The 13,892-nt window shown below is 32.6% G+C and overlaps 1 protein-coding gene across 3 annotated transcripts in view; it reads left to right on the top strand.

Annotated features, from left to right (window-relative positions):
* Positions 1-13,892, top strand: part of CPNE8 (copine 8) — a 327,878-nt gene that overhangs the window by 180,527 nt on the left and 133,459 nt on the right. The window lies entirely within an intron of this gene.

Here is a 13,892-nt window from a genome sequence, read left to right as displayed (position 1 = left end):
GCAAATATGCTGAAATGACCACATTTTCAAATTTTAATTTTATATTGAATATTTTTTGTCTTGTTTTTCTAAGCATTACTGAGGTGTTCACATGAGATTTTAAGAATGATTGTATCAAGCTTGTGAAATAAAATAGAGGTCGTCCTTCTTTCTAGTAATATAGTAAAGATTTTCAACTTGGACTTGATGAGTTCTCATTATGCACAATATATAGATTCTAGTTTTATATCTAGAGTAGTGATTCTCAAATTTCTGTATCTCATAATCTCTCTGAAGATTCCTATAACCTTTCTACACCTATCATCCATAGGAACACACCTGAGCTCCCCCTCCAAAAAGAAAAAAAGGACACACACCTCACAAACAAACAGCAAAACAAAACTCTGGAATTATGTCTGGTGATTGCCAATAAAAATAGTTAAGCAGAGCTCCAAAATCATGGTCTCCCTCTGCATACCTCAGCATCTTAATGAGTAAAAGAGTGGAACACACTACTTTTTCTCTTTCTTTTTTAAGTATTTTTCCACTGTTTCTACTGTTTTAAGTTGGACTGATATTGAGGTGTTTTTAAATGATGTTAAACCAAGGAACCCAGACATGCTCAAATCTCACCTTGCTCTAGATAACTGTTTCTTTAGGTGGTTCCTGAAGGGACTGAATATACAGATACCAAAGGAGAATGACAAGTGGGAAATCAAAGTCACTTAATTTTACTTGGCTAGTGTTCTCCATTCCAGCCTAGAGCTCACTGGTAAACGGAGCTGAAGCATTAGGTTAAAGCTCAAGATCTAAGCAAGGCCATTCTCTCTGTGTTTTATATAAGCCAGCAGCCAAGCCCCAAAAGATGAAAATGTCTAGATACCCAAGCACTACTGTTAATACAGGAACAAATTTGATTGAAAAAGTGGCCTGTCCTGAGGAAGCACCTCCCCTTATTTCTTCTGCTTACATGGGTAGAAAAATTCATCAAGGCAAGGCCCTCCACCAGCAGAAAGATTGTGACTCGCCAAAGGCTCAGATGATGATTAGCATTTTTAGTGATTAAGTATTTTCTAATTAAGGTATGCACATTGTTTCTTTTAGACATAATGCTATTGCAAACTTAATAGACAACAGTACAGTGTGAACATAACATTTTTAAATGGAATAGAGGTGGCATACAATATTGTTAGTTTCAGGTGTACTACAAAGTATTTTAACATTTGCATAGATTATGAAATTATCACCAGGATAAGTATTATAACCATCTATCATCATAGAAAGTTATTACATTATTGAACATATTGCTTATGTTGTGTAGTATGCCATGACTTAGTTATTATATAATTGCAGGTTTGTACCTCTTAACCGCCTACACCTATTTCACATACCCACTACCTGCCTACGTTCTGGCACCCACCCAGTAGTTCTCTGTATCTATGAGTCTGTTTTCATTTTATTTGTTAGTTTTGTTTGTTTGTTTGTTTGTTTTACATTATACATATAAGTGAAATCATGAGGTATTTGTCTTTTTCTGTCTGACTTACTTCACTTATTATAATACCCTCTAGATTCATCCATGTCGCAAATGGTAAGATTTCAATTTTTTTAAATTTCTAAGTAATATTCCATTGTGTGTGTGTGTGTGTGTGTGTGTGTGTGTATCATCTTCCTCATCTATCAAATGAAACTCGGGTTGCTTCCATATATTGGCTATTGTGAATAATGCTTCAATGAACATTGGTGTGCGTATATCTTTTCAAATTAGTATTTTTGTTTTCTTTGGGAAAATACCCAGAAGTGAAATTGCTGGATCATATGGCGGTTCTTTAATTTTCTGAGAATTTGTCTTACTGTGTTCCATAGTAGCTTCACCAGTTTACAATCCCACCAACAATACATGAGGATTCCCTTTGCTCCATATTCTCACCAACACTTGTTATTTGTTGTCTTTTTTGATAGTCATTCTGAACATGTGTAAAGTGATATCTCATTGAGGTTTTGATTTGAAATTTGCCTGATGGTTAGTGATGTTGAGCATCTTTTCATGTGCCTGGTGTATGTGCCATCTGTATGTCTTCTTTGGAAAAGTGTCTATTTAGGTCCTCTCCCATTTCTTATTCTGTTTGTTTGTTTTTATTGTTGTTGAGTTGTATGAGTTCCTTCCACATTTTTGACATTAACCCCTTTTCAGATATATTGTTTGCTAATATCTTCTTTCATTCTGTGTTTTTAGCTGTGTTTTTATTTCTTGATAGTTTCTTCTGATGTACAAAAGTTTTTTGGTTTGATATAGTCCCGTTTGTTCACCTTTTCTTTTGTTTCCTTTGCCTGCAGAGACAGATCCAAAAAAATATTGCTAAGATGAATGTAAGAGAGTATACTGCCTACTTTTTCTTTTAGGCATTTTATAGTTTCAGTTCTTACACTTAAGTCTTAATCCATTTTGAGTTTATTTTTGTGTATGGTGTGAATAAGTAGCCCAGGTCAATTCCTATGAATATAGCTGTCCAATTTTCCCAACATTATTTATTGAACAATCTGTCTTTTGTCCATTTTATATTCTTCCCTCCTTTGTTGTAGATTAATTGACCATGTAAATGTGGATTTATTTCTGGGTTCTCTATTCTGTTCCACTGATGTATGGTTCTGTTTTTGTTCTAGTACCATAATATTTTGATTACAGTAGCTTTGTAGTAGACTTTAAAATCAGGTAGAGTGATACCTGAAGCTTTCTTCTTCTCTCTCAAGATTGTTTTGTCTATCAGAGATTTCCATACAAATTTGGGAGTTATTGATCCTAGTTCTGTGAAAAATGACATTGGTATTTTGATAGGGATGATTTTGAATCTGTAGATTGTCTTGGATAGTATGGTCACTTTAACAATATAAATCCTTCCAATCTGTGAGCATAGTATGTCATTCCATTTGTTTTGCTTCATCTTCAATTTCTTTCAACAATGTATTATAGTATTCTGAGTATAAATATTTTACCTCCTTGGTTAAATTTATTCCTAGGTATTTTATTTTTTTGATGCAGTTGTAACTTGGATTGTTTTCTTAATTTCTCTTTCTGATAGTTTGCTTTTAGTGTATAGGAATGCAACATATTTCTGTATATTAATTTTGTATCCTGATACTTACTGAATGTATTTGTTAGTTCTAATAGTTTTCTGATAGCATTTTTAGAATTTCATATATATATATATATATATATATATATATATATATATAGTATCATGTCATCTGCAAAGAGTGACACTTTACTTCTTCCTTTCCAGTTTGGATTCCTTTTAATTTTTTTTCTCATCTGATTTCTGTGGTTGGGACCTTTAATACTTTGTTGAATGAAAGTGGCAGGAGTGGGCATCTTCTTCTTGTTCCTGCTTTTAGAGGAAATGCTTTGAGGCTTTCTGCATTGAGTATGATGTTGACTGTGGGCTTGTCATGTATAGTCTTTATTACGTTGAGGTATGTTTCCTATATATCCACTTTGTTAAGAGTTTTTATCATAAATGGATGTTGAATTTGACAGTAGATTTTTCTGCATCTATTGAGATGATCACATGCTTTTTAACCTTTGGTTTGTTAATGTGGTGTACTACATTTATTGATTTGCAGATATTGAACCATTCTTGCATCCTTGGGTTAAATACTACGTGATCATGGTCTATGATCCTTTAAATGTATTTTGAATTCCGTCTGCTAATATTTTGTTGAGGATTTTTGCATGTCTGCTCATCAGTGATATTTGCCTGTAATTTTCTTTTTTGTGGCATCTTGTCTGGTTTTGGTATCATAGTGATTCTGGCATACCTTCCTCTTCAACTTTTTGGAATAGGTTTGAGAAGGATAGGTGTGAAATGATTGTGTTAAATGTTAAATGATTAAATGATGGTTAAATGCCTAAGTGATTTAAATGATGGTAGAATTGACCTGTGAATCCATCTGGTCCTGAACTTTTGTTTGTTGAGAGTTTTTTGATTACTAATTCGATGTAATTACTGGAATTGGTCTTTTTAAAAATGTCCTCTTGATTTTGTCTTGGGAGAGTTTACATTTCTAGGAGTTTATCTATTTCTTCTTAGTTGTTTATTTTATGTTAGGTTGTTCATTTTATTGGTGTATAATTTTTAGTATTCTCTTATGATCTTTTGTATTTCTGTGGTATCAGTTGTAACTTGTCCCTTTGTTTCTGATTTTATTTATTTGGGCTCTTTTTTTATTGATGAGCATGGCTAAATGTTTATCAATATGTTTATTATTTCAGAGAACTAGCTTCTGATTCATTGGTCTTTTCTGTTTTTACTCTCTGTTTCATATATTTCTGCTCTGATACTTATTATTTCTCTCCTTCTACTATCTTTGGGTTTTATTTGTTCTTCTTTTTTTCGTTCCTTTATGTGTAAGGTTTGATTCTTTATTTGAGAGTTTCTTGTTTCCTGAGGTAGGCTTGTATCACTGTAAACTTCCCTCTTAGAACTGCTTTTGCTGCATCCCGTAACTTTTGGATCACTGTGTTTCCATTTTTATTTGTCTTCAGGTCTTTTTTAATGTCCTCTTTGGTTTTTTCAGTGACCCATTGATTGTTTAGTAGCATATTGTTTAGCCTTAACATTTTGTGGTTTTGCAGTGTTTTCTGTGTTTATTTCTAGTCTCATACTGTTGTGGTCACAGAAGATGCTTGATATGATTGCAATCTTCTTAAATTTATAGAGACTTGTTTTGTGGCCAGCATGTGATCTATTTGGAGAATGAACATAACTTTTATATGCACTGCAAAACCAAAAAATTCATGTGACTCAATTTATTGTGATATTTACTTTACTGTGGTGGTCTGGCACCAAACTAACAATACCTCCAAGGTATTCCTGTACCTTGCTTTCAATGTGATGTAAAAAATGGATGAATCATTCTTAGGTAAAAGTCTTATGTAACAAGAAGTTTGGTAATTTGGTAGAGATGAATGAGTGTATGTTTTGAAAGAATCCTAAGAGACATCAAACAGGCTAGTGAAATGTATAAAAGAGCTGTCTCATATTATGTGAATTAGAGTGAGAGCAAAGGTAAGTCAAAGAGAGTAGGGATAGATTGAAAAGTAGAGTTAGAGAAAGACATCATTTATGAAATGTAGTTCAAAGAAGTAAAGCATTTGATTCATTAGCTTTAGGAACTTTTTTCAATTAAAAATGATGCTTGGAGACATGAATTTAGCAGCAAAGAAAATATTTGGATACATGGTTTTGTAAGTTTGTGTTGTCATTGGATTATCAATTATTTGGGAGAAAGATTGGCAGGTGGTAGATATGCCATCATGAGCAGCACATTCAAAGGAAGCCTGAGGAGTTCAAGACTGTCTGCCAATAAAAGGGTGAAGTTGGGAGGGAAAAGATTGTTAGGGGAACTTTAAATATTTCTTCAAAATGAATTTTACAATTAGTAGAATAATGAGAGGAATGCATTTTAATTATATAAGTGGCCTAATAACTTTTTAATGTTGGGGTAAAAATGCTTTCTTTAATGTGAAATATATCTCTATATTTGAATATAAAATATTTTAATGTGGAATTCTGTATAATCCATGTACATTAAAGCAGGGTTTTTTTTAGGTTTTTTTTTAATGTAAGCAAAATTATCATTTGGTGAATGACTTATAAAAAGCAAAATCAAAATCATCATTAAATGAATTTGATAATCCTTTCAACTAAATAATATATGAAATTTGAAAGGCAATTTAGTCTCCGATAAAAATGATGCTTAAAAGTTATAAAATAATGCAGATATAAGTTTTATAATACAATAAAATAGTCACTGTGTAGATTGTGATACAAGTTGATATTCCACCTGGTGGTTACATGTGGTATATTAACATATTGCTATTACATTTTTGCATTCATTTTTATATATTTGGCATAATTTTTCAATGTAGTTGTTCTTTTCTTAAATCAGAGTGAACATGATATGATACTCGTGTTTTATGATACAATGTAATTATCAGCAGAGACTGCTTTCTGTTCTTTGTCTTCCTGCCATCTTTAATATTTGTCATAAATCCTATATGTGTATCATTATTTAAATTCTATAAATGTATATCCGAGTGCTTTTGATTCTTCTTTTTAGAAAACAGTATCTGCTTGGTGGCTTCCATCCTTTATTTTTTTCTTTTTGACAGCTAGACTAGCTTTGTTCAGTAGAAATATAATGTGAGTCATATGTGTATTTCAAATTTTCTAGTGGCAACATTAACAAGTAAAACTAAGCCAGTGAAATTGATGTAAAAATAATTTTAAAAATTTAATCTTATACATGCAAAATGTTATTTTATTATGGAATCAATATAAAATTATTAAGGAGAAAAATTAAAATTTTTTTATACTAAGTCTTTATAATCTGGTATGTATTTCATGCTTACAGCACATCTCAACTGAGACTGGCTATATTTCAAGTGCCCTGTAGCAACATATGGTTGGCAGTTATCATATTGGACAGCACTGTGTAAAGTTTAATGAAATTGTTGACCTGAAACAAATAAACTGCCAGATATTTCTCCAGCAAAGATGGCTTTATTTAGGATCAGTGGAGAATCTCAATTCAGAGTCTGTAACCAGGGCAAGCCACATGCAAGTCCCTGCAGGGCAAGGGAAGGGGCTGCTTTTATAAAGAAAAAAAGAAGTTGGGAGAGCTACAGTAAAGAAAGAATCTGTATTTTTTTTCTCTTTCTGATTTACTTCACTCGTATGACAGACTCTAGGTCCATCCACCTCACTACAAATAACTCAATTTCGTTTCTTTTTATGGCTGAGTAATATTCCATTGTATATATGTGCTACATCTTCTTTATCCATTCATCTGTCGATGGACACTTAGGTTGCTTACATGTCCTGGCTATTGTAAATAGACCTGCAATGAACATTGTGGTACATGACTGTTTTTGAATTATGATCTCCTCAGGGTATATGCCCAGTAGTGGGATTGCTGGGTCATATGGTAGCTCTATTTTTAGTTTTTTAAGGAATCTCCATACTGTTCTCCATAGTGGCTGTATCAATTTACAGAACCTAGGGTCAGGATGGGAATAAAGATGTAGACCTACTAGAGAATGGACTTGAGGACATGGGGAGGGGGAAGGGTGAGCTGGGACAAAGTAAGAGACTGGCATGGACATATATACACTACCAAATGTAAAACTGATAGCTAGTGGGAAGCAGCCGCATAGCACAGGGAGGTCAGCTTGGTGCTTTGTGACCACCTAGAGGGGTGGGATAGGGAGGGTGGGAGGAAGACGCAAGAGGGAAGAGATATGGGGATATATGTATATGTATATGTATATGTATAGCTGATTCACTTTGTTATAAAGTAGAAACTAACACACCATTGTAAAGCAATTGTACTCCAATAAAGATGTTAAAAAAAAAAAAAAAGAAAGAAAGACTATGTGGCTTTTCATTGTCTGAGTCCTTGACAGGAAGGAAGATGAGTCTTTCTTCTCCTTTGGACTCTGCTATTGTTGCAGTGTGAGAGAGCTTCCTCTGCTGATCTCCTGGCTGTATTTAATTGAGGTTTCTGTTTATTATGCATATAAATAACTTTATATCAATTGTTTTATTTTTAGATCAGTTTTATTTGTCTGCATTCAATACAAGTTTAGAGTTGTCCCCTTACAAAGTGGAGAAAAGTTGGTCAGTCATCTATATTATTTAGTCTATAAATTTAACCATAGGAAACCAATAGAGTAATCTGATGTTTCAATCTAGAGAGTATTTCAGTCAAAACTTCAAGTGAAAAATGGTTGACAGTGTTACACGCTTATATTGTGTTTTACTTGCTAGGGTACATGAGATAATTGAGGTGATAATGGTATTTACAGATTAGGAACTTCAGGAATTGGTGTGATCTTAGGTTAGAAATCTGATGGTATGTCTGACTCAATTCATCAACTTGAAATTAATTCTGTAGCAAACATCTTGTGCATCTATGAGATATACAAAAATGTGGTAATGCTGTTGAGAAGCAACCAGCTGACATTAAAATGGGTATCTTGAGCTACTTTAAAATAAAAGAAATATAGTCATATGTACTTTTTTAAAATTTTAACACATTAACAGTGATTTGAGCATGCAGAGACATCGCTTCACCTTGGTATGAATAATTGGTTTAAATGTACTTATGTACTTAATTTCAACAAGTTACACCACTTTTCTAAAATCATTCCCATAGTTCCTACCATTTCATCAAGTGATGTGAAGGAAGAATATTTAAATCTCATTTTAACAATTGAAAAGCTGAAGTGCTAAGAAACTGACTAGTCTGGGTTACAAAAACAATCAGTGGTAGTATCCTTGAAAAGCTTCAAATTCTTCAGCTGGCTTAGTAGCTTAATTTAAAATTCAAGGAGCATTAATGGAACAGCTCTGCATTAAAACTAAGTGGTTCTAATGTGGGACTGATTGTAAAAGGGCCACTGAGTAAATTTCTGTCTCCCAGAAAATGATGATTTGATGAAGTGGCTGAGCTAGTGAACTGCCAGTCATAAAATCCTGGCTTGTGGTGTCCTCTGAACATAGAGTAAAAATTTCATTATCACTCTGAATTTTTCAAATGTAGCCATTTAAAATAGTGATACTCATTATAAGTAAATAAATGTATCTGTGAAATGCTGTACAAATGTTATCATTTTCTAGTATGTCACCTTTGAAAATAATATTTGATAAATGCATTTGGTGTTTTATTTACATGATTATATGTCATCATGATATAAAATAACTGATTCCTGGTTCAGTGCTTCGCTCAAGAACTTAACATTGTCTGAGACATTATAACTCATTTACAAGGAGGCTTTTATATAAACCTTTATATTTTTCTGATTATTTTAATTTCCTCTTATTCTAATTAATCTTTCTCTAACAATAGCCCTCTATTTACTTGCAATTAACCTTCAATGTCCTAAACATGCATTCAATAGATAAGAGTCAGCATCTTTTCTTATTCCATTACCTATTACTTCTTTGAAACTTTAAAAAAATGCTAATAAACAGAATTTCATAATCTACATTTTATTTACATACTATTTTTTCTTCCACCTACTAAAAGTTTAAGTAACGATTTTTCTCACATTTAGCTTGTGTTGTCCTCTTTTCCCCTTCAATCTATTACTCTTGCTCTCATGAAAGAATGATTTAATTAGTATATATTTGAAAACTGAAGTGGCAATCAATTTTTTACTTCCGTATGTTTTTATTTATTTATCATCCAATAGAAATTCTGTTAATTAATTTTGGAAGAAATTGTTATTGAACATGTACTATGTGCCAGACAGCTTACCACGTGATGTGACTTAATGAAAAACTCCAATCTTTATACAACAATATTTTAATTTTTCTTAATATTTTTATATTCTTTTGCTCACTTTGAATGATTTTGGGTTCTCTCAGATCTGTATTTCAAGGAAAAAAGATTTTTCTTATTTTCAATAAGATTTTGAAGAAAATTATATAAACATTTCAAACTGGTGCTTAACTAAAAGATATATGCAGGATAGATTTTGGGAAGTGCTATTCTAAGCCACTATCAATTATGCAGTTTCAGAGTTTGCCCTGCTCTCTTCTATCACCATATATTTGCTTAGATAGCCTCAACACATGGAAAACTTCTTCTGTGTTTATTTTTGCCTGTTGGTTTTCTATTCCGGCTTCATTTAAATGCTGTGAATTGTCTGAAAGATTTCTTTATATGTCTAAATTCATTTAATCCTTCTCTCTTGTGTGTTGCACTTGCCATTTAGGAATATTTATTAGCATATCTAACATAGTATGTCTTATATTGAAATTATTTCTTTCTGCTTTATCTCTCATATTAAATTGTAAACTCCTTGAGGTTAAGGACTGTTTTTGTCTTATTATTCCTCACAGTACAGATTATAATGACTTTAATGTATTGGGATGGCCAAAAATTTCATTTGATGTTACAGAAAAACCCAAACTATCTTTTTGGCCAACCCAATAGTAGATTCTTGCTGTATTATTTCATTGTTATAGAAAATAGTATTTAAAATAACCATGTTGTCTATCTAATGGACTCTCAGTTCTCCATCAGTGTTTGTTATCTCCTCATTTCCACCCTTTACTTGAAATTGTTAAATTATCTTGAATACTATTAGAGCTTTTATGCCTCTAGTGAAACTTCGGGCATTTAGTAATTAATTCAGCTGTCATTTGCTTATTCTTTTTTTAATTTATAGACATCTTAGATTTTATATTCACATATCTATGATCTTCTTGTCATACAGCTTAATTAACTTTATGCTTTATTCCATGTTCAAATTCTGATGAGTTTTACCAACTTCATGTAGAATTATCAAATTCAAATTAAAAAAATACATTTATAGTGTAAATTTTTATTTTTGATCACCTTACTATTCATTTGCTTCCATTACAGTGTCATCAATCAAGTTTGGAAAATAAGTTAATTTCTAATTTTTGTAATAAGGTAATATTAGAGTCCTTAGAGCTGAAGGGACCTTTAGAGTTAACTCTTTATTTTACAAATAGAAGACTGAGCCCTAATATTTGCTTATGTTCAATTTTGAATTAATCATCAATTTTACCCTTAAATCTGCCATTCCTCTCATGAGTTTTATTCCATTGTACGATTACCAGGGGTAAGATTTCAAAGGTTTGTCACCTGTCAAGATAGATGAGAGCAATGGGAGTAGGGTCCTGGAAGTTCTTTTCTTTTCCAAGGTCAACCTTTTAATTGCTGGATTGTGGGGTGGCCTTGAGAGCCTAGGGGAAGTTTCTCAGAAGCTGGGGTTATTAGGAAGGTACACAAGAGACTCTGAACAATGGCTAATTATTAATAGGTGAGTAGACAAATGTTTTTGTATTTTTATATTTACTTTGACTCTATTGATTTACACCCCTTGAATATCATCTCTAGGCATTATAATAATCCCAGGCTTGCACACTTGAAAGGTCATAATCATATTGATACCTCCCTTGCTCTCATCCACCACTTTAATTGCCAACTCCTGCATCTGTAAGCAATAAGCAATGAATGGATGCCATTATTGTCATTAGAATGAATTTTCTAAAGTTAATTCTGTAATTATTTGCAGTTTTCACTAGGTTAAAATATGGAACAAATATGGGTATTTATGGAAAAAATTATAAATATTTGTTACTAGGCTGAAATTGGGTTTTTTTTTACAACAGTATCATAATTTGTGCAATAATGTAATGGGGATAAGCTTTTTAAAAGTAAACTGATACTGAAAGAATAGTAAAGAGAGCAACAGAGCAGTAGAAAATATTTTATACAATGTAGCTTAGGAAAAGAGAAAAGAAATCAGAACTAAAGAAAGCCTGAATCATAGAAATGGAAGAAAGAGAATTTATAGAGTCATGGAATTTATATATTTATGGAAACAGAAGAAAGGGAATTTACAGGGAAGAACTGTTGAGAATGGGACAAAACATTCTAGTAGGCTCAGGAATTAAGGCAAAGGAATGGAGCTGAGGTTTTATAAATGTGGGTTAGAAGAGATGTGGGTTATAAGTCCACCTTTCCAAAATAAATCATTTTATATCTCTAGTGTCACCATTGCTGAATTAGGATTAACTTCTTGGCATAGGAAAAAACTCAAGTTATCTGCAAATGTTACTTTTAATTTGGTCTGTAGACAATATTTAATATTAATATCTATCTCCCAAACCCAACATTATACATTAACTCAGGTTGGCACCCACTAAAGAGGTAGCTGTTTATTTAAGAACAACCAAGTTTCTACTTTTGAATGAGAATAAGAATGATAAATTGAAATATAACAGATACTTTCATATGACTTGAAATAATTTATATATAAGATTCAAACTTAAAAATTAAAATTCATATCATTGACTGAAATAATTTCCACATAAGTAGAAAGAAAACAACATAAAGAAAAGAAAATAGACGACTATGAAATAATCTCTCAGTTTGGAAGGGCTTTCTAAACGTAAGAGATGGAACTAAAGGGTCACATTTTAAAAATAAACTTTGTAAGTCAAAGTGTACAGATCTTACATATACAGCACAATTGATTTTAACAAATTGAATATACTCTATAACAAACCCCTGCATCAAGAAACAGGTTTACCAGCACTGCAGAAGCCATTCTCTTCCCTTTCCCATTCACTATTCACCCTCCTGCAAAGTAATCACTTTTCTGACATCTATTACCATAGTTTAGTGTTGCCTGGTTTTGAATTTTATATAAACAAAATCACATAGTGGTTTTGTGTCTGGCCTTCTTTAGCATTATTTGTGAGATTTGTTCACACATGCCTCCAGTTGAGACCACTGCTGAATGGTCCACACAGTTTCTAACACGTTTTTTAGATGCCAGGTGTTTGCATTTTTTCCATCTGCCTCCCTTCCTTCCCCCTCCCCCCTCCCTCCCTTTCCCCCCTCTCCCTCCCTCCATCCCTCCATCCCTCCCTCTGTCCCTCCTTCTTTCTTTCTTTTTTTCTTTCTCTCTTTCACAGTTTATTTCTAATCTCATAGTTTTGTGGCTGGAAAAGATGCTTGATATGATTGCTATTGTCTTCAATTTTTTGAGACTTGTTTTACAGCATACCATGTGATCTATCCTAAAGAATGTTCCATGAACACTTGAAAAGAGTATGCATTCTACTGCTTTTGGATGGAACATTCTATATGTATCTATTAATCCATCTGCTCTAATGTGTCCTATGGCTGGTGTTTTCTCTTTGATTTTCTCCCTGGATAATCTGTCCATTGATGTAAATGGCACGTAAAGTCTCCTACTATTATTGTGTTACTGTCAATTTTTCCCATTATTTTTGTTAATATGTGCTTTATTATGTGCTCCTAGATGGGGTGCATATATATTTACAATTGTTATATCTTCTTGTTGGATCAATCCCTATAATCATGTAGTGTTCTTCTTTGTCTCTTGTTATTATTTTGCTTTAAAGTCTCTTTTGTCTGATTGTCACCCTAGCTATCTTTTTGTTTCCATTCGCATGGAGTACCATTTTCTGTCCCCTCAACTTTCAGTCTATGTGTGTCTTTAGATCTGAAGTGAGTCTCTTGCAGGCAGCATATGTATAGGTCTTGTTATTTAATTCCTTAATCTACTCTATATCTTTTTATTGGGGGGTGGTATCAGCTTACATCTTTTTTTCTGAGATATAGTTGATGTACAATATAAGTTACAGTAGTACAACATAGTGATTCACAATTTTTAAAGGTTATACTTCATTTATAGTTATTATAAAATATTGGCTGTACTACAGGTATTGCACAATATATCCTTTTAGCTTACTTATTTTATACAGGATTGTTTGTACCTCATAATCTCCTACCCCTATACTGCCCCCCTACCACTAATTAGTTCTCTATGTCTGTGAGTCTGTTTCCTTTTTGTTGAATTCCCTACTTATTTTGATTTTTAGGATTCCGCATGTATGTGATATCATACAGTATTTGTCTTTCTCTGTCTGACTTATTTCACTTAGCATAATATACTCCAACTTCATCCATGGTTTTGCAAATGGCAAATTTTTACTGCTTTTTATGGCTGGGTAGTATTCCATTATAGACAGAACTGCATTTTCTTTATCCATTCATCTGTTGATGAACACTTAGGTTGCTTCTATATCTTGACAATAGTAAATAATGCTGCTATGAACATTGGGGCACATGTATCTTTTCAAATTAGTGATTTTGTTTTTCCTTAGGATATATACCCAGGAGTGGAATTGTTGGATCATATAGTAGTTCTATTTTTAGTTTTTTGAGAAAACTCCATACTGTTTTCCACCATGGCTGCACCAATTTACATTCTCACCAACAGTGTAAGAGGGTTCCTTTTTCTCCACATCCTTGCCAACATTTGTTATTTGTGTTCTTCT

This window comes from Orcinus orca, chromosome 11 (genome assembly GCF_937001465.1).
Source record: "Orcinus orca chromosome 11, mOrcOrc1.1, whole genome shotgun sequence".
Classification (NCBI taxonomy): Eukaryota; Metazoa; Chordata; class Mammalia; order Artiodactyla; family Delphinidae; genus Orcinus; species Orcinus orca.
This window is presented reverse-complemented; position numbering and strand designations above follow the sequence as displayed.